The 20,705-nt window shown below is 47.6% G+C and overlaps 1 protein-coding gene across 1 annotated transcript in view; it reads left to right on the plus strand.

Moving 5' to 3' along the window:
- The window catches only part of PSMD10 (proteasome 26S subunit, non-ATPase 10), a 60,238-nt gene that overhangs the window by 30,196 nt on the left and 9,337 nt on the right, over positions 1-20,705 (plus strand). The window lies entirely within an intron of this gene.

Here is a 20,705-nt window from a genome sequence, read left to right on the forward strand (position 1 = left end):
AAAACACCTTCTCTAAGTCTCTGAAGCTCGTTAGGAACTAAAGGTGCTCAGCTTCTTGCAGGAGCCGGCTTTGCTTGCGTTGTTCTGTGTCATTTGACTGAGGCTAATCCAAAGCCCCGAGCTGCGATGGAGTAGCTGGACCTATGTCCCCAGCCATGCACGAGTGAGTAGCTGAAGACGTAACAGAGGGCAGCATTGCTTCTTAGACGTTGCCTGTACCTGGGACCAAGACAATCAAAATGGCCGATGACTTTTTTTTTTCCCCTGTTTGTGGAAAACATGGGTCTAGTTCATCCTGACGAACCCGTCTTTCTCGTGGCCGGCAAGGGTGGCCAGCCTTTCCATGGCAGGGGCTGTGCCGCCACTGGGGAAGCCCTTCTGGCAGGTGTGGCTCAGCATCTGGCAGTGTGTGGCTGGAGGGGAGAGTGTGTCCAGGCTTCCCTCTTCTCTGGTGTGATGTGGTGGTAGATTCTTGAGTGTAGAAGTGGTGAGTTACTGGTTGCGTCTGTTACTGTTGGGATCAGGTTTATGGACTTCAGTGGATTTTATTCTGCCAGATATGTCTGTGCATGGCAGATGCCTAAATAATCTCCGGGCAGATGTTGGGGTTTGATTATATTCTTATATAAGCCATCTTCAAAAGTTTTATAAAGGATGTCTTTTCCTTAGTTCTGACTTCAGTGCTTCCTACAGCATTCCCACAGGGTAGGCAATGCTTGTCTTTTAGTGATGGGGAGAACAAGGCTTTGAACTGTTAAATGGCTCATCCAAGGATGCATGGGTGGCCCAGAGTCCAAAAAGGAATATGTACATCGAAAGGCTGAAATTCAAATTCAGGTTTCTTCAAACATGCAAAAAGAATTTAGATTCAGCTTCACTAAAGAAGCATGGAGGGATCTCAGATGCACATGGGAAGTTCTCACTGTCCTTCCCCAGGTCAGCCTAAAATGGGAGCTGCTTCTGTTTTCCAGTCATTTAGCTGTGGATGAGCCCGTTCTGAACATGAGCACAATCTACAGACCTATTTCAGTGATCGCCTGTGGCAGCTCCATAATACGCAGGAGTCTGACCAGTAGCTCACAGAGCATTGATCCTTTGCAAACAACAACAATTTTCAGGAATATGCAAAAAATGTTGCTGCCCTGCACTGCAAGTCAGCATGCAACCGCGTGATCCTGTGTCTCTACCGCAATATCAGCGTGTCTTCTAATTCCCTCTCATTTATTAACAGGAAAGTCCTTTCTCTGGCACTTGAGGCACCCTCAGCTAATATATATTTTCTCCCTGTTATATTTACTTTTTGTCAATTAAGCCCCTGAAAGATGACAGAACTACATTCTGGAGGGTGAAATGCTCAGTCTGACCAGAGAACAGGAGCCAATACCACAGCTTCGGCACTAATATTGTGCCCATTTAAGCTTGGGACACAGGGCTGAGATTCCCAATTACAGAGCGGGTATGTCTCATAGCAAATGACTACAACCATCAGTCCTGTTTCGGAAAGGATGCTGAACACCAGTAACGTTCACTTTGGACTATTACCAGCCTGGGGCTCATTTCACACGGTCAAACCAGAAGCGTGACCCTAACGCTAATCTTCCAAGCTGTGCTGGGTTATTCTCCCGTGAAGGTAAGAGATGGTACCTGGCCGCTGCTGGGTTTGCTTCTAGCTCGCTGCTACTAGAGAGCAGCACTGCCTGTTCAAATGTCACCTTAGGAAAAGAACGGAACACAGAAAACAAAATCCGGTTCGGTCCGATGATGGCCAAGCTTAACTTACAGTGGGATGACAAGGAAGCTCTTGCTTCTTGCACCACTGGCCTTTGGCTAAGAGGCAAGAACAGCCCAGAGCGCTGCAACGGCAGCACTTACTTTGCCATAGGTGGAGCAAAGACTCTTATCTCGAGATAAAATGGAAGGAGCCAGTACCAGGAACTGTATGTTCACAGACTTTGTGACTCAAATCTGTGTACACTGAAACATATTCAGAAATGTTCCCTTCCAAGCAACTCCCTTGTATTCAGTCTATAAATAGAAGTGTCAGTCATTAACAGAACGAAGCCCAGAGGCACACCCAGAGCAAGGCAGCATTGCCCAGCCACGCACTGCCGTGATGTTTAGGGGTTGCTTCTGTTGGCCTGAAACCTAATTAAAAAACTTCCTGTAGAATTCCCTGTTTAACTTGACAAAGCTCAGCAACACATCAACTGCTTTGTGTTCCTGAAATATGCTAAATATGTGATTGTTCAAAGACACCAAACCCAGTGTAATGTGATTTATAAAACACTCTAGTTCGGTATCACATCTGATTGCTAGGGATAAAAAGAAGTGTAATTAAAGATTCAAACAAGTACAGTAAAAGAACTGCTTTAAGGCTCTAAATCCATCATTAGGTTGACTTTCAAATGCACTTTACGGTTTGCTTGCTTATTGCCTAGCCTCATTTGTTGTCTGAAAAATATTTATAAGCTTTTGCTGGAGCGTTTGCTGCCTAAAAGTTAATTCATGAACTCACTGTTACTTTCAAGCTCACAAAGAGTGAAAGTCTGTAAAGGTACCAATAATATAAAATCTTCTGAGGAGAACACCGTGGCTTGTCACCTCAAAATAACTTGCTCAGAAATACAGCTAATCCTCTGTGTCCAATTCCTAGAACAAATACAGCTTATTATTAAAAATCACAATACCATTTCCTTGTAAAGGTGCTGGATGGGTCTGCTTTATATTGTCCCTTGTCTCACTCCAGGAAGAAGTATGTTTTTCATTTTAACCATTCAAAAACCAGGGTCCCCTAGAGCAAACTTTATCATTTTCCGCTGTTGGGGGTGAGGGGGAGTACTGAAATGGGATACACCAGCTCAGTGTTTGCCAGGAGATCAGGGGGCTGCCTGGCCAGGCACCAGCGCCTTGGGCTGGGTTTGGTGGGCTTGTACCTGGGCTCTCTGCTAGCCAGTGGCTTGGAGTGGGCTTCCTGGGCTTGGCAGAGCAGCGCGGACTCACGTGTCACATCTGGCTGTACTGCCTCCACAAGTCTGCGTCCTGAGAATGGCACAAAAACTGTTGGGTCGGTGTTGTGGCTGTATCTTCAGTGGGTTTGGCAGCCCTATACACACTTCCTTTCTGTCCTGCTAACCAGTTAGCAGCTTTATCCCCAGAGATAAACTTGCCCTTACTGTTAAGTAGTCATATCACATTATGCTTGAATTCCAGCTAGGTCTCCCATTCTCCACGTGGTTTGGAATAGCTCCTGTTTTGACAAGTGATCTGTCAAGGCAAGCGTTGGCAATTCAATAGGTGAGTCTGTGCCGAAGTCGGTCACCCAGGGTGCAGCTAGGGATGCTCATCAGTGCTGGGGTTTGTAGTTTTTCCCTTCAACTGAGTGAAACCCAGCGGCAATGTATAGAGAAAGCCATTCAAGCGTGCAGCAGCATCGTTGTCAGAGTAAGTGTGGATTGCAGTGTTCTGGGGGGCCTGTCCTGGCTGGGGAGAGTCAGTCTGTCCTTGACAAGCCCGTGGCAGTTTTGGGAGGACGTAAGCACTTTTCACTGCCTGTCAGGGACAGCTATGTTGTTGGGTGCAGACAGGCATCACTCCAAAGCTCGCTGCACTCTGCATCCTCACCGGCATGCTCAGGAGTAACACCTGGGGAGCACTTCGACTGTGTATGAATTTTTATTTTATACATGACCACTAGTAAGCCCAGGTTGATCAGCACTGCTCTCTCCCAGTTGGTGGCTGTGACATGACCCTAGGCTGCTCTGTAATTTGAAGGTACCCTGACTCCCTTCCCACATTCTTCCCACCACAGCCTTGTGCTCCCTGTTTCCCTGTTTCAGTACTACCCCACTGGCATTTCCAGCTCAACCCCACGATTTCTGTCTCACTCCTCAGAGAAGCAGTGGGCTGTGCAAGTCAGCTGGAGGCTGGAGGACTTCAGTGGAGAGGAAGGGGACTGAACTCCTCCCCCAGCACAATGTCCTGGGGACCGGACCCATCCGTGTCATGTAACTCACCCCCTAACACCCAGGCTGCCTTCATCACTGTTCTTGCTTCACTGATACTGCGCATAATGGCTCATTTGGCTTATGGCAGGGGTTACTGTAAAATTACACAGCTCTCCAGAGAAGGGTGCCTTCACACCATCACCTCCTGGCCTCAGCTGTCTGTGGAGGAGCGTTTGTAAAGAGCCCTTTGTGCAGATAGAGTCTGGAAGTATTCAGGAAATATCAGATGCAAGGTACCCTTCCACATTTCTCCTCTTCCCAACCAAGGAGAGGCAGCAGGCTGCAAACTTTGAGCATGTTTTGGAGTCCACTGTGAACAAGCAGGTAGCTGAGCCAGACACAAACCCAAATCAAACCTGTCTTTTCATCGAAGGAAAATAGCGGTGTTGGCAGACACAGAACTTCCCCTGTGCATACAACTGTTCCTCTTCAAAAGGGAGCACAAGAAAAGGAGCTGTAACTGAAAAACAGTCATAAGAAAAGCTTGGAAATGGAAATAAACAAACAGGCTTCCAGTAGGCTGGGGGCTTAATGATGCAGAGAGAAAGGCTGCCTCAGGAACGCTAAGGAAATGTCCCCATCCCAGGTGATAACTGTGGAATCTAAGAGAATTTTCTCTCCCTGTAAAAGCTACAGAGGATAAATACTACCCAGCCACAAAAGCGCAGCCCCCTGCCAGACACCCTAGTAGGCACCTAAATGATCTTTATCGCCCAACATTGTTCCAGGTGGGTGACTCACTGTGCCAGTCTGCCCACAATATTTCCGCTGGTGCGAGGAAAATCACACCTGACGGGAGCAGGATGTGGGAGAGCAAAGAACTTTTCCCCCTACGCACTGATCCCAGCGATGCTGCTCGCCAAAGAGGGATGGCAAATCTGGTGCAGAGGGTGGCTTCGGGCCAGCAGTCAGTGCACGTTTGAAATGCCCGCCTGTGGGGCTGGCAATGTCTGAGCTGTTATTTTAATATTTCCCATATTTCTGGACTACTACAGTTGGGGTAGCTTGGACTTTTTAGGTTGCTCAAAAACGTGGCAATGCCACAAGTTCAGTGGGATTTTGTTAAAGGCATGCAAAACGCTAGACCTCTGCCATCTGATCTGGCCTGTTTGCAGACACAGCTGTAGGGAGTTTTCTTATCCTGTATCACCTGTAGGGAGCTGATGCCTGTTGCAGCTGAAGGCATTGGTTTGTGTGCAACACATTGCAATGGAACTCCAACACCTGTACCCACAGCGGTGTTTAGTCATCCAAGTCCCATGTGAAATCAGTGCAAGTGTAAGCACCTGGATAAATCTGTGGCCTTTTGGGTTGATGGTGACACTCCCCCTGTCCTCCCTGCTTTCTCTCCTGAGGAAAGCATAAAAAGCAGAGAAGCAGCTGCTCATGATGCTGCCTCAGACCTCCTGGGGATGCTGGTGTAGCATCTGTATAACCCTGGGACTGGGCAGCCTTGGATTGTACTGGCCTAGGATGATGTGAGTGCTGGAGAGAGTTTTTTTGCAGAAGCAGAGTGATGCTTTAGCAACAGTTGTGGTGGTAGTATAAATGGTTTCCCCCCCTCTCCTCGTTTAGCAGATGAGCTGTGCACCACGAGTGTCCTGGCTGATACAGGCTGAAGAATGACTTTCTAACAAAAAGTGCAACCATCAAAGAATCCATTTATGCACTCTGGCTCAGGTGTCAAAACCAAAGCAAGCTCTTTGCTGCATGATAAATCACAGTAAAATGGTTCTATCTGTGTACAGTTGCTGTTCCCCTGAATTTGCATTGGCTGCGTAACCTTTTCATGGCTTATGATTAACTCTTGTTGTTATGTCTCTTTTTCCCTGTTGTTCTTTTTCATGTAGTTTCAGAATCGAAAGCGAGGCAGGGGGGAGGAAAATTCACAGTGAGGATCTGGGAATTAAACTGTCAACCTTATTGGAGGGAAAGGTCCTTTTTCTGATCATCATTTTCATAGTTTAACAATTTCTGAAGCTGTTAAGTGATATTGTGCCTTGAGTTTGGCGGCCTTTTTTGTACTTGTCTAAAATGAAAAATGCTTTCAGCTTAAGGGTGCATTTATATATATATGTATATAAGTATAATTTATATGGTGTGTTCTTGCCTTAACAGGTATGATAATGTAATTTTAGGATTACTGTGCCAAATTAAAACCTGGCATAGCATTCATGCAATTGCACTGAACTCTGTGCTTTCCACCTGCTTCTACATCTCTGAAATGGAGGGTTTAGCTGAATAGATGTTAAAACAATGTTAGTGTTTGGTGCTTTTCAGACACACCCAATTCATGCTGTCAAATGAATACAAGGCAATCTCATTCTTCATTTTAAAAAAAAGCTAGTTTTTAATTCGCGCTGTTTCAAGGAAAGCTTGGACATAGAGACCTCAGCATCTGTCTCCTCCAAGTAGGGAGGAATTGCTAAAATTCTCTTTGCTTTTGACATGCTCCAGTTTAGGAGAGAGACTAAAGCAGCCTGTGGTGTATGAGCATTGCTTTGCCTGCCTGACTTTCACCTGGGTCCTAATCTTTTTCGTTTTACTTGACATAACTGGTCCCCAGAGGGAATTGAAGTCTCTGGGAAAAGCTGTTCCCACGTCCAGGCTCTGCAACTTGGCTCCCTCTGAAGTAGCCTAAATTCCGTGAGACTGCATGCCCTTTTTCTTGTGGAGGTGGAATAATAATTGTATATGCTGTTAATTAATGGTTATATAGCTCGCTTTCCCTCAGCTGCCCTTCTCCTGGTGTGTGTGCTGCGGGGTCCCTGGTGGTGGCTGCAGCCTGGCTGTGCCCGCCAGCATCCAGCTTCCCACTGCTGCTCCGGCACCGGTCCTCGCGGTGGGGTGCGGTGGGGTGTTTTCCTTGGGAGACTCTGGATTCCACGAAGCTGGGAAATGCTTGGGAAATCCTGCGGTACATTAAGGTGAGCAAGCGAATGCAAAGTGAACTGAGTGACTGCTTGCTTAGTGCCTGGTTTTGATGAGACTTTTCCTACTGATTCCCAGGAGTTTAGTACTGAGAGAAGTTTACTTGTTTAGTGACTTTTAATTTTTAGGAAGAGTGATATGGCGCTTCCTATCCTCCTTTGTTAATAATATCATTAGAGTTATCTTAATTATTTTAATTTCACTGAGTCTGGCAGTGTAATGGTGGGATGTGATGAAGTTGTTGAGCAAAGGATCAGCTATCCTGAATAAAAAACAGTGCAGAAGACCAGCTGAGACAAACCCCCACACGTTTTTTTGTCATGCCTTCGATTTGCTTGTGGCAGGCAACCAGGGTTATTCGTCAGCTTAGCGGGACTCAGATCCTCAAGCCCAGCAGTTTTGTTGCACACCGTGTATTAGCAGTTCGAATTCTTTGGAAGCGCTTGTTATCCTTCGGTGATCAAGTAGGCACTGAGCTTGCAAGCTGGAGGAAAGTAATGGAAATGAAAACTGTCAGCAGACCGTACATTATGGGAGCAGCTGGGAAAGCAATCACTCAGATGACTTCATCTGAAAAACACATGAATCTTAATAGTGTGTAGGGTGTAACCTTTGAAGAACAACTGTCTAATCCAGTTGTACACAGCAATTTGATTCAAATGAGCTGATAAAAGCAGTGGGGCAGCCTGGCCTGGCACGGTTACATCCCTGTCATGCCTTCACTCGCAGCAGCAGGGTTTCGCAGCTGTACAAACATGTCCCGTTGGTGGAGAAACCGCTGATCCGTGGCCAGTAGCAGTGGCACGCTGCACACCAGCCCTTCCCCACAGTCTGGCTCCCTTGGGGAGGAGCATGCTTGGTTCATGCCGCCTACAACTAGGCTGCATCCTGCACATTTGCTGTGCGTGGCCATGTCCTTGCTCCCACGTCGCGGCTGGCTTCCCCTGAGCCGGGCTGATGGGTGCTGCAGAGCCCTGGGCACCGTGTGGTGCCAACACGTGAGGTCCTGTGCCCGTGGGCACCCAGGGTGCTGTACACCAGCCCCACTCCAGCAGGCATCTCCGCTCGCTGCCTGGGCTCCTCCTCACCTGTGCAGCTTCAGAGCGCTCGGCTTGCTGCAACGATCTTGATTTATAAACTACTCTGTAATTCCCAGGTTCTCACAGGGAAAAAGGAAAAAGCCGCAGGCTTGTATGGACATCCCCAAAGAATCAAACTGCTTTGTAAAATTACCAGAAGTGGGGCTCTTTGCTCTTTTCCTCCCCAAATGCTGAGTATTGCTCCTGTGCCAGAGATGATGTAAAACTCCAACTGGGTGGCCTTTCCTATCATGTTCAGTAAGTAAAGTGATACGTTCTTGGAGCCTGTACGAAGTGCTGAAACTCTTCCAATTCTATAAGCAGGCAGCCCCCAGAAAGAAATAATGGCTTAAAACCCAGTTAAGGGACTTCTCTATCGGCACCACTGATGTCACTGGTATTGAATTAGTGTTAGCTTTTCATTCTGCCCTTTTTCATTCTGCAGGTTAATGTCATGTGTCCATCTGGGACTGTTCCATTCAGCATCCGTCACGGTCACTATCTTTGCATCTGTAGAAAAAGTTGCTTTCAGTTCACTGTGATTTTGGTTGACAACTGACCTGTAGCAGATGGATTAGAGTGGTTTTATATTGCTACTAGTAATTACATGTAATTAAAGTGCCTTCCTGGGACAGCAAGACCCTGACCTTGCAAATGATCATTTGCAGCCTTGATTTTCGTCCGGTGGCGTCAGTGAGACTGCTGGGGCGTTGAAGTCAGCCACATGCACGTGGCTGTGGAAGCGGGACTGAGGACTGGGAGAGAGGAGGACGGCGCTGAGCACACGTGCTGTAGCAAGCTGCTGTTTATCCTCTGTGTTTCATCACGATAATAAGTCGCATAGGGGAGATGTTGACCTAAGGTGCACCAGGATTGTCAAATTTATCACAAACCATGTAATAATGAGTGGTTTCCCCTAAATCCCTACCTCTGGGTGTGGTGGTGGTGAACAATGACATGAAAGGTCAGTTTATATTTGCTCTTTGTTTAAGGAAAGGCTGTTTCTATCCTTTTGGTTGCATGGAAAAATCTTTAAATTGTTCTAAATATACCCTAAAAGAGCAAAAACCATAAAGCAGATCAATTACATACATAATCTTTATATTTTTAAAAAAGTATGGCCCTACCGAAGCACACAGTTACAGTGAATATGTCATTGTATGACTTTAGAAGGGATTAAAAACTATTAGCAGCTTCTTGCAGTTTAGACTTTAAAGCCAGGCTTTAAAGACAATGGCTCTTCCTGATTTTTCTACTTTGACATTGTATTGACAATAATAATAGTAGTAGTAATATAGCTGATAATTTCTAGAAAGACATTTATTTGAATAATATAATCTCTCCTGCAGTTCAAACGCCATTCACAGGCTACTTGCATTTTTGCAAATGTTTCCTTTTGTAGAACTCAAACTGAACAAAGGGATAAGCATAAATAGTGTAGGAGTTCATCACAAGGGCTGAATCTTGACGATTAAAAAGACTTGTTTAATTGTGATTGAGCACAAATCCACGTGACATGTTTTATATGCCTTAACTGTGTTATCCCTTGTTGTAGCAGCTTAATTTGCTCTTCCAAAAAACATCAGCAAATCTTTCCTGTTTCCTTAGAAAATGCTATTTTTGTGATCTCATTCCTGTAAGCAAACTCATTTTGTGCAGTAGTCCCTCAAGGCAAATATAGCAAAAGCAATACTTCCTTTAAGCAAATACCAGCACAATGCATTTAAACTTTTTCTTATATGTTAATAATGCAAAATTCTGGCAGAGTCCTGGTTTATTCCATGCACATTAAATAAACGGCCTCTTTTGATATCTTTTTTTTTTTCAATTCAAAAGCTTTGTGTACATTAGTGACTTAAAACCTCGTTGTGCCCTTTTGAGATGGGAATGCAGGCAGGTGAGCGTTTCAGCCTTGCTCGAACTGGTGGAGGGAGCAAGGGAGGAGAGGAAGCGATACGTGTTCTGTCCTAAGGGGACATGAAAAAAGTTCTCGTGATTTCTGGTAATGAGAAATCATCTTCAAGCTAATGTTCCTTTTTCCTTTTTAAAATGATACTTAACAATTCTCCCTTTTGTTCTGACTGCTTATCAAGGCACTAAATACCAAATGTGTTTTGCCCTTTAGAATTCTAGCTATAAGCAGTTTTGAAACCCAGTTGCTTTGAGTAGGAGTTCTTGTGCTGACGTCTGGCGGTTCAGTGGGACTTCTTTCAAGGCAGGCGTTTACTTACAGTACTTAAAATCTACTGAGAAAATATGGACTTTTAGTTCAAAAGGAGTATGTCAGTAAGGGTCTGATGCAAAGCCCTGTACAATCCATAGAAATGGCCCTAAGTGAGAGACTAGCTGAAAGCATGGATACTGGTAAAGAACCCATCTTGAACATACCAGCTTTCACAACATCCCAAGTCTGTGCCCATTTTGGGGACAGTTAGTCCTTAGGATGTGGTGTGTAAGATCAAACTGGAGATGATGCACAGGCATAGCTGAAATTTTGAGTTTTGCCTGCGGTATATTTATTCTGAAATAGGCTATGTTACATATGCATGTTATAGGGGTCAAAAAAAAGAAATTCCAGAGCTGACCATGTGCAGTGCTGATCGGGACAAGGAGTTTTGTGCACCTGAAATGTTTGTGTGCCGAGTCTTGCGCTGGAGCAGAGCACAGTTCCATACTGCTAAGCAGCACTTCTGCGTAGATTTCCTATTTTACATGACAGATCCATGAACAAACCCGGCCTCTGCTTCTCTGGCAGGTCGGAGCGTGGGTCGGAGCGGCCTGGCTCTCTGGGATGCTGCCCTGGCTGAGCTTTCCCCCAGAGGCATGGCGACAGGCTGTGCAGTGCTGCTGGTAAAGCAGCATCTGTGGGGAAGGTTGTGCCACTGTAGGTGATTCTGTCCTTTTGTTCACTGGAGTTTGTTTGCTTGCAGGCTAATGTAGCTGCAGACATTCTCATTAAGTGGAGAAACATTTGCTCCTGTTTTTGTGTCTGGCGTACAGCTTCACCTCTGTGTTATCTTCCGTTGTGTGGTACCTCACCACAGGGTAGCCTTTACTTACACCCTGTCAGAACCAAAGAGAAATCCAGTTTTAAAATGTGTTATGGACTGCAAGAGGGCAGTAAACTCAATAATATGAAAGAAGAATTATTGTTTGCTTGCTTTTAAAAGCATGCCAGGATGTGTTTCCAACAGGAGAGAGTGTATTATTTCCTTTTACAACATAGTGCATTTTTAAAACCAGTTAGCAGTGAACATGTATTTCTGAGGGTTTCCTGCTGATGTGAAAGGAGCATGCAGAGGGCAGGGGTTGGACAGTGTGCGGGAAGGGTATCAGGTCATTTAACCATCAACAGCACTTTTCTGTCTGAAAATGGTAAACCTTTGCGAATTGTCTCTCTTTGAGAAGTCACCTTCTGCTGCGTGTTGTCAGCTGCTGTAAGCTAGGTTACTGCATCTCTTGGAAGCCAGAGAACAGCGCGCTCAGGATGCTTTTTGCCATAGGCACCATATGTCTAGCCTGAACCTTCAGTTCAGCACAGCAAACCTGGAACGACAGTGGTGGGCAGAGAAGCTGCATAGCATTTCCTTCTCTGTGATGGTTTCACTCTGTTGTAGCGCTGCCCTCAACCTAAACACATATGGCCACAAATATATGTATTGCAACCAGAGCAGTATGTATCAGTATACAATCAATGCTGTTTTATCTCATGCACGTGTAAACTCTCACTTGTTTCCTATACTAACACTGATCAATGCAAGTCTTGACACATGTTTGGAAATTTCACGCTTGTAGGTCAGTTTTCCAGAAGGATTTTCCCTGTGCCAGACAGGTTTTGCATGGGTACTTGGCTTTCTGGCCACTAGAATGAAGTAAGCCTTAAAACCCACCGGTGGTCTCAGAGGATTCTGGTTTGGGATCAGACTCCACTCTCCTCATTTCGAAGCAGGACTCCTGGCCATGTTGTCTCAGTTCCTTTTGTAGTTGGTGAAAGAAGATGAGACATCTCAGGAAGGAGGTCCACACTCTTCCTCACCTGCTGTAGGATGGAGTGATTCATCTCTACAGGTACCTGTGTTCCCCCAGTTCTCCAGGGAAACCTCACCTCTAGGAACCAGCTCTTCCCACTACAGATAGGAGTCTGGACCATGGCCCCGTAACTGGGTGCAGACTCAAGCCCCTGCTGATGCTCGAGCCATGGGTGGCTGCGTGTGCTTTGCCATCCCACTCTGTCACTGGTAGCCAGGATGAATGTAGCCCTGTGAAAGCTGTTGGCTTTGCTGTAAGCAGTTAGTAACACCTTTCCCATGACTTGGGCCACATGATTTGTAAGCCTCAGAAAGTTCTCTGAAACAGGAGCCAATTTCTCTTTTAAAACTGTTATTACATTGAAAAAAAAAATCTTACAATGCTAGCAGTGCTGAGCAAGCTAGTATCAAAAATCTTTCATAGTTCTCACTGCCAACCAATACAGATTTATACCTTACAGTGGAAAAGACACACAGCCTCGGTTTTTGATTAAAACAGCTCAGCTTTTTACCAGTAAAAACTGAGGTCCACAGTGCCAAATAAAACAAGGCCAGGTCCTTAGCTGGTTTAAACTGCATGAGCTCCATGTAGCTTCAGTTGACCTGCACTGAATTTTACTTACTGGATTTTGGCTGTTAGATGACTTTCCTTCTCTAACCAAGCAAGACATAGAGCAGGCTTAACAGGGACGTGTCTAAAGACAGATTGCTATTCTGCATCTGTTCAGTCCTAGATTCACAGTTTCTGCAGATGTGAGTAGGATCCTGCTCATATGCAGATTTATTGGGATTTTTTGTCATTTGGAGTCTGCATTTATGGCTTGCTAGTGGAGCATTTGCAGTAATGGACAGGGGATTTTTATCTGTTTCTTTATTCTGGCATGCTGTAAACTAAAATCTTAACGCCCAGCAAACAAAACTGAGAGGCAGTTTGTTCTCAGTATATTTTTGTGACAAGACAGTGGGAAGTAAATGTCGTCTACAAGCACCATGTTCTTCCCTTGGTGCTCCCAGTAGTTTTAGCACTCAGTTATGTAGGTGGGGAGGAAAGTTAGAGAGGGAGACCCACTGGGGCAGCAAAAATTTGAATGAAACCCCCAGTGAAACAGTTGCTGGTGATTTTGTCATTCTTCCACATTTAGGTTCCTTTAACACTGCGCCGAATCGTGAAGAAACGCCAAGAGCATTAATCACACTGCTATATACGTTTCAGCTATCTTTTGGCAGCCTTTTGAAAGTCACAGCTAAAAATACTGAAAACACTGTAGCCTTAATGGGATTTGAGTTAAGAGAAAAAAGGATATCAGGGAAGGAAAAAGGCTGAGAACAACGAGTTGTGTTATGGCTGTACTTATTGAGGTCCCAACGTAGGCAAGATAACAAAAGGGCTGTTCATCCAAGCTAAAGGCGCACCTGATCTAAGGAGGAGTCACTGATGGTACTCTGAAAAGGTGTGTAGGTTTTGAGGGAATTTTCTGCATTACTGGAATATGAATGAACAAACAAATATGAATGAAAAAAATGTGGTGGGTTGAGCTTGGCTGGAGACCAGGTGCCCACCAAGCCGCTCTTTCACTCCTCTTCCTCAGCAGGATGCAGTGGGGTGGGGTGGGGGGAGAGAGAATATAAGGTGGAAAAAAACTCATGAGCCAAGACAGAGGCAGTTTAACAAAGCAAAAGCAAGGGCCACGTGTGGAAGCAAAGGAAAACAAAAGATTTAATTCGCTACTTCCCATCAGCAGGTGATGTTTGGCCACTTCCCAGGAAGCGGGGCTTCAGTACGTGTACTGGTGGCTCTGGAAAACAAATGTAATAATGAATGCTCCCCGCCTTCCCTGCCTCCTCCTTTCTCTTAGCTTTTACTGCTAAGCAGACATCATATGGTATGGAATATCCCTTTGGTCACCTTAGGTCAACTGTCCTGGCTGTGTCCCCTCCCGAGATCTCGCCCACCCCAGCCCAGGGGTGAGGGGGGGAGGCTGGAGAGATGCCTTGATGCTGTGGAGCACTGCTCAGCAGCAGCCAAAACACTGCTGTGTTGTCAACACCTCTGTAGCTACCAATGCACAGGCTGTGAGGGCTGCCAGGGGGAAAATTAACTCCATCCCAGCCAGACCCAATACACTTTGTCACTTCAACCATGGTGCAAGGGGAGGAAATGCCCCCAGAGACAGGTCCCTGGCAGAGCAGTAAAGCCTAAGGGTTATTGCAGAAGCACTGGTGTCTTGGGGCAAGCCCAAGGCTGTTTTAAAATCTACTGAGGGCTTAAGCGGCTCCAAGTCACTCCTCCCTGCTTTCCTGTCTGGGCTGGCCACTCCAGGGCAATGTGGAATCCTTGACCTTACTCACAGAGCCAGAAACACTGGTCCAGCTCAAGGATGTCTGGTCTCCTTTCCCAGGCACAGAGGTTTATGTACTTGGGCAGTAGCATCCTTAATGCACATCATCAGGCCTGCATGTGGGCCATTAGCAAAGTGCCAGCTGATGGCAAGAGATGCTCAGTGACTTGTAAGGGCAGGCAGCGATCAGCATCTGCCAGACTCAAAACACTTCCCAGTATTTTAAGCTTAATAGCCCAAACCTTAGACTTGAATCAGCAGTTCATTTTAGGATACAGACCATAAAAGCTTAAATAGAGATCAGCAAGTATATCCAATTTTTTTCCCACCTCTGCCTACTATTTCAGTGTTTTACGTGGCTTCTGCCAGTTGTTCTCATGAAGACATTAAAAGACTGAAAGTTGAGAAAAGCATAGGAGTAGCTGGCTGCAGTAATGAAATGCATTTCTTTGCTGATTTTAAAGGCTTTTGTAAAATTGTCCCCATATGACTGTATTTACTTCCAAGTCACATTTTTCTCTATCACTGAACAGGACTGGCCAGAAATAAAACCTTAATTAAGCTGTTGTTCCTTCCTGCACCTGATGCAGAAGCAGTGATTCTTCAGCACCCAGAAATTCAGACTCATAGTGATGTTTGGACACTTTGTATGTCTGTCACTTCTGAAGTTTGCTGCATGCTGTAGGGTGGTTATTTTACACTCGTTATTAGGCATAGGCTATAATGGCCTGGGTTTAAGGTACCGAGATTAAGATGTGAAAGCACAGGCTGTAAATCCAAGCAATATTGTACCTATTGAATCATTATATCAGAATTCTTGCTGCAGTTGCAGAATCCAGTGTGCACTGATTAATTTGATGCTGAAACCCCAAGATGGATTCTGAGCATCCGAGCCAAGTTACAGTAATAACACGGTGCTCTTACTGATCTCGGAAGGCTTTAGTGTTATTGCCATTGACTGGAGCTGAGATATAGAAAAGTTAAGTAATTTCTATGGCACAACGTAAAGTTGATGGTAGGGTCAGGAGTAAGACGGGTTATTTGCCTTCAAAGCCAGTGCTCCGTTTTATAGCTCAGAGGCACCATTGAAAAGAGTCAGCGGAGGAGCTGAAGGCGATTGGCAGCGCTGTCTCCGTTCCCTCCGTTCTCAGCGTACCAGAGCTGGAGGAAATGCACAGCTGGCACTAAACTTATCTCAGCTGAGATCATCAGAGCGATTCTGGTTTGCTGCAGCTGGAAACCAGCACTTACAGCAGCAAAGCAAATACTCCAGTGCAAATATTCCCATGTCCTGAACTTTTAACGTCCTTCTTTTCAAAAAAGTACCATAATCCCATTGCAGAGGCACTTGAGGATCACCCAGGAGCAGCATGTCGTTGGGCAGACCAGCAGGTTTTGTCTCAGGGCCAGGACCTGTGAACAGGGCTGTTGTGCTGCTGGGGACAACCTGGACTGGGGGCGAGGTGTGTCACCTGGCATCCTGCATCTCCCTGGTTTTAAAGCAGGGACAGACATGGAAAAGAGTTTGTGTGTAGCAGGCAAACTCTTAGGAACTGAGTGCCTGTGGGAGAGCGTGACTAGTCTTGCTTTAGCCTTATCTGTTGTAGAAGATGAAAACTGTGGGAGTTGCATGTCTGCAGCCGGTCAGGACAGCGCGTCCTGCGAGTAGCTGCACCCTGCTCTTGGTGCCATTGTCTCACCTGGGTGCTAAATTCTCTTGTGGCTACACTGCTTGTTCTCCTAACGTGGCACCGGCGCATTGTAGACCATCCCAACCCCAACAAGCAAGGTAAAGGCATTGCCCAGGTCTCCTGGAGCCTCCCGATTTCTCCTCCCTGCCGAAGATCTGTGTCTGTACCTTCTGCCTCCCTCCTTGGTGGCTGTGCCTTGAGCCCTGGTATCTGCCTGAGGGGCATCGCGGCTCTAGACTGCCTTGAAAAGGAATACAGCAGGGATGTCGGAATCCCAGCAAACTGGAATTGGTGGGAATGTACCTTCAAATCCTAACTCACAGCTTAATTTTTGCTGGCTCAGATTTGAACGGGGGCTTGGGGGGGGGTTCGCTCGTTGTTAACTACCCCAGGTGGAGACTGGACAGCCCCAGCACCCCTCCCCGTTACCCCGCAGGCGCGGACCGGGGGCAGAGGGACAGGTTTTGTTCCAGCAGCCGGTGACCCTGCCATCCCAAGGGGAGCCGGCGGGAGCCACCGGCGGTGCCACCGCACTGCTCTGCGTGCTGCAGCTATGGGGCTGCCATGGGGCTGCCCCACAGCTGGGGCCAGGGCGGGCAGCGCTGCTGCCTACACCTGCTCTCCTAACAGCTTACACCTGCTGTAACGCCTTACACCTCCCCTTTCTGGGGCTGGTCCTGTCCTGGCTGCGCCGAGGGTGGCACTAGTTCCCTCGACTTTACAAACCGAAATATAACATCAGGGAAATGGAAAGGGCCCCCGGCCTGCCCCCTCACCCAAGCTGGCCCCGTCGCACCTGCCCCCAGTCCCCGCTAACCGGCCTGCCCCGCCCGCCCCGACTCCCGCGCTCGCCGCTCCTGATTCCGGACCGGGTTTTCCGTGCTGCCGCCGCCCGGTGTGGGCACGGCCCCGCCCCGCCCCGCCCTGCCGCGGCCCCGCCCCCGCGGAGCTGGCCCCGCCCCCGGGCATGGCCCCCCGCCCCGCGCCGCCGAGGGCAGGTAAGGGGCGCCGGGGCTGTGCGGGGCGCGGCGTGTGCTGGGGGCCGGGGTGTAGCCCCGTGCGGGCCCGGCACAGGCACGGGCGGCGGCGGCGGGAGCGGGCGCCTCGGGGCTGTGCGCGGGAGCTCGGCGTGCCCCGGGGTCGGCGGCGGGACGGGGCGTACCGGTGCCCGCCGGCGGCACCGGCCGGACCTCTCCGGCTGCGCAGGGCGGGGGGAGCGGCAGCGCTCCGAGCGCGGCTGAGGTACCGCTACCTCCCGCCGCGGCGGCCGGCGGGGGGAGCCGCGGGGCTGTGCCCCCAGGGAGCGGCCGCTGTGCCCCGAGTGCCCCCGGTTGCCGGGGCTGCTGCTGGGCTGCCCCTCCGGTGGGGTCTGAGGCCGCGGCAGCGGGGGCAGCACCAGGTGGCACGGGCCGGCCTCGCTGCCTCGACGCTCGGTGCGGGCGGGGAGCATGGCTATGGCCGCAGCATGCCCGGCCCTCCGTGTGGGGCAGGCACCTCGCACGGCACCCCCGGCCTCGGCCCGTGGGGAGCAGGGGGTGCCCGGCCTGTGCTGCCCCAGCCGGGGGCTCGGCCTGGCCCCAGGGCCTGTGCCCCGCCGGGCTCCAGCACTGCCTCAGCGGGGGCGTCGCGCTCCTGGGCCCCTGTGTGGCATTACCGAAATAAAGGTGTTTTGTCTTGCGCTGGTGAGTTGTGTTATCAGGGTGCACTGCAGTTAGTCGTGGGAAGGTTTTGTGGCCTCTGTTTACAATGGGTTTGCGAGGTGGCTGCTGGTTTTCGGAGGAGAGGTGTCAGAGCCAAGGTGCAGCTGTGTTGTTGAGAAAATCTGACAGGAAAAACTTTTGAGAAATGGAGAAACTCCTACAAAATAAAGGGCGCTTCTGATGCTTTATAGCTTACTTTGTGTTCTTCCTTCCACACTTCATATTCTAAGCTACTTTTAGAAACCTGGAGCCTGAAGTGTCACTTCCCTGTGACTTCTGCTGTTTTGTCCATATTTCCATAGCTGCCCCCCCGTTTTATTTACTTCCTTATTTATGCTTCATTGTTGTAAATAGTTGATGTGGCAACAAGAGTGGCATTTATTAATTTCTGCTCCCTTTGCAGCCAGCTCTCAGGTGTGATTGATGCTGTTACATAAGCGATGGTAACCTGTGGCCACTGGTACTTGGTTTGTTATGTCTTTCTTGGGTTTCTTTGGCAGCGAATAATTTTTAAATGAAGTATTTTGCAATGGAGGTTGTCCTCCCCAGCAATGTTACGGACCCTTCTGTGCCCCCTGCATCTCTGCCTCCAGGACAGACCTCAGGGTATGGCCAGGACAGTGGAGATCTACAGCCCTGCCGCTGTGAAACTTCTGTGAGGGTGTCAGCAGGCAAGGATCAGTTGTTATGAGAGCTGAACCCATCTCTCTCGCCCTCCTCTCCTCTCTATCCCTTCCTGTTCCACCTTTGGCAGAGTATCTGAGAAGCTCCACATGGGGACCCAAGTTTCTGCTCTCCTGCACGGTTCTGTAATTGAAGCGCAAACTTGGGGGTTTTCCTTCTGAACTCATAAATTGTGTCCCTTCTAATGGGCCTCCATCACTGGGAAAAAGGCAGCCCTTGCCACAGGATGGCACAAAGTGGACAAAGCATTCATTGTATAGCAGGCTCACTTAGACTGCATGTAAATCAATATTGTTATCTACGCTTCAGAGATGTAGGGAGGAAGAAAGAACAATCCTAAATATTTGCAACAAAGATGAAAGGAGTAGGCACCTGTGCTTGAGGTATCAACAGGCAGCAAAGCCTGAGACAACTAAGTGCCTATTTAGTGACTCTTGAATCAAATACAGTTACTTTTTTGCAAGTTAAACCTAATGGTGTAGTTCATCTTGGAGGGAACAGCACAGGCGGATTGGGACAGCAGTTCAGAGGAGCTCAGCCATGGAGGATGTTGGGTGCTGCCCGCAACTGTTTTGAATAAGCTCGCATTGCTTCAGCAGGTTCAGCCCAAGCTGTTGCCTTCTTGCAGCCGTACAGGTCGCTGGGCTGAACGTAGCGCTGCAAAGCACAGCAGTCAGTGACGTGCAGCGCTGCCCGGCAGACAGCTTGCCCTCTGCAGTATATGTCTGTTTTACACAACAGTATCGTCATATAGTCATGTCTGGGCAGAGTTATAGTTGTCACTGTTTATATAAAAGCTCCAAATCTTAATCAGTTTGAGCACCTAGAAATAAAACTACATTGTTCGGCAGTACGGGTGATTGTCTTATCCAGAAACTCTGTCTTCCCTCCCTCCCTGCAAGATTTGCTAAGTATTCATAGAGCTGCACAGATGGAAGAAACACCTTGTCTGTGCAAGAAAATGATACCAGATGATCATCTGAAACTGATTTTATTTTTAGGCATTTAATTAAATTGGTGCAGTCTGTGTTTGGATTTTGCACTTGAGTTTACCTAAACTATATCTTGAGCTAAACTAAATGACAGTCTGTCCATGTGCAGATTTGTGCCAGTTAAGCACATCTGTTTTTTATAGCCATGCCTGTAGTTAATTAACCTACTGTAACTTTGTCCTATAGAGAAAACCTAACATGAGAACTGTGCCTTTGTGGTGAAATTAGTATGGCATCTGGTTTATTTAGTCAAGTAATTAATTTCCTTGTGAATCTGGATTCCCAGTCTCTGGTAGTATTAGCCTCCTCACATCTGTGGGTGTTGTACATCACCCTTAGCTGGGAAGACTTAAATGCAAGATCTTTCACTGAACTCTGAGCACTGCCGGGGACAGATAGTGGAAGCAGGTGCTTTTTTTTTTTCTTATTGTAGGTAACAAGTGCTGCCAGAGATACCTCCTGTCCTACTCAAGTCATCCAGCTCCTACAGCACATACGTGGTTCCAGTAAGCGAATTAATGACTGAGCCTGTGTTTGCATTGGAGAGTTGCATTACTCTTGGAAGGAAAGTGGCCTGGTTTATTAAAAAATATTTCCATGTATGAATTTGTTTTCTCATGGAACAAGATCTGTGACAGAAGGTGAAGTCACAGCTTCAGTAATGGGATTACTGTCCCTGGAGTTTACTTGTACTGTATCTTGGAGTGACAAAACAGTTTTATTTAAAATTGTAGCATAATGCATTTCTGTACTCAAACCAGGCGCAGCACAGACCAATCCAGGCCTCAGCACATGTTTGGAAATTAGAAGAGAAGGTAGGGATCCCAAATCAGGTATGGACTTGAGCTTCATTGTTCTCCACTTTCATAATGTCAGGGCTGACCCCAGACTGTGGATGTAGCCCCTCTGTGTTTTGGCGTCACAAGCTAGAAACTGCAGATCAGGATACGTCTTAGAATGTTGTTTCCAAGACTTTCCTTTTCCCAGATGCTGGAGGGAATTATACCTTCCAAATATACCTCATTTTAAGCAATTACGAGATGCACCCTGCTGTTTTGCAGTTACCTTCATTCCATTTTTGAGCTATTTCAGAATCATCCAGGTGGGGCTGAGGCTTAAAAATAATAGTTGACCAGAAGGAAGGATCCCTCAGTATGCAAAAGATTCCTTGGTTTGTTTCCTCAACAAACAGCACTGGTTTCCCGTGGGTTTTAGCGCCGTACTCTGCCTTGTGCCATCAAGCTCAGCAGGCAGAGG

This window comes from Falco peregrinus, chromosome 13 (genome assembly GCF_023634155.1).
Source record: "Falco peregrinus isolate bFalPer1 chromosome 13, bFalPer1.pri, whole genome shotgun sequence".
NCBI lineage: Eukaryota > Metazoa > Chordata > Aves > Falconiformes > Falconidae > Falco > Falco peregrinus.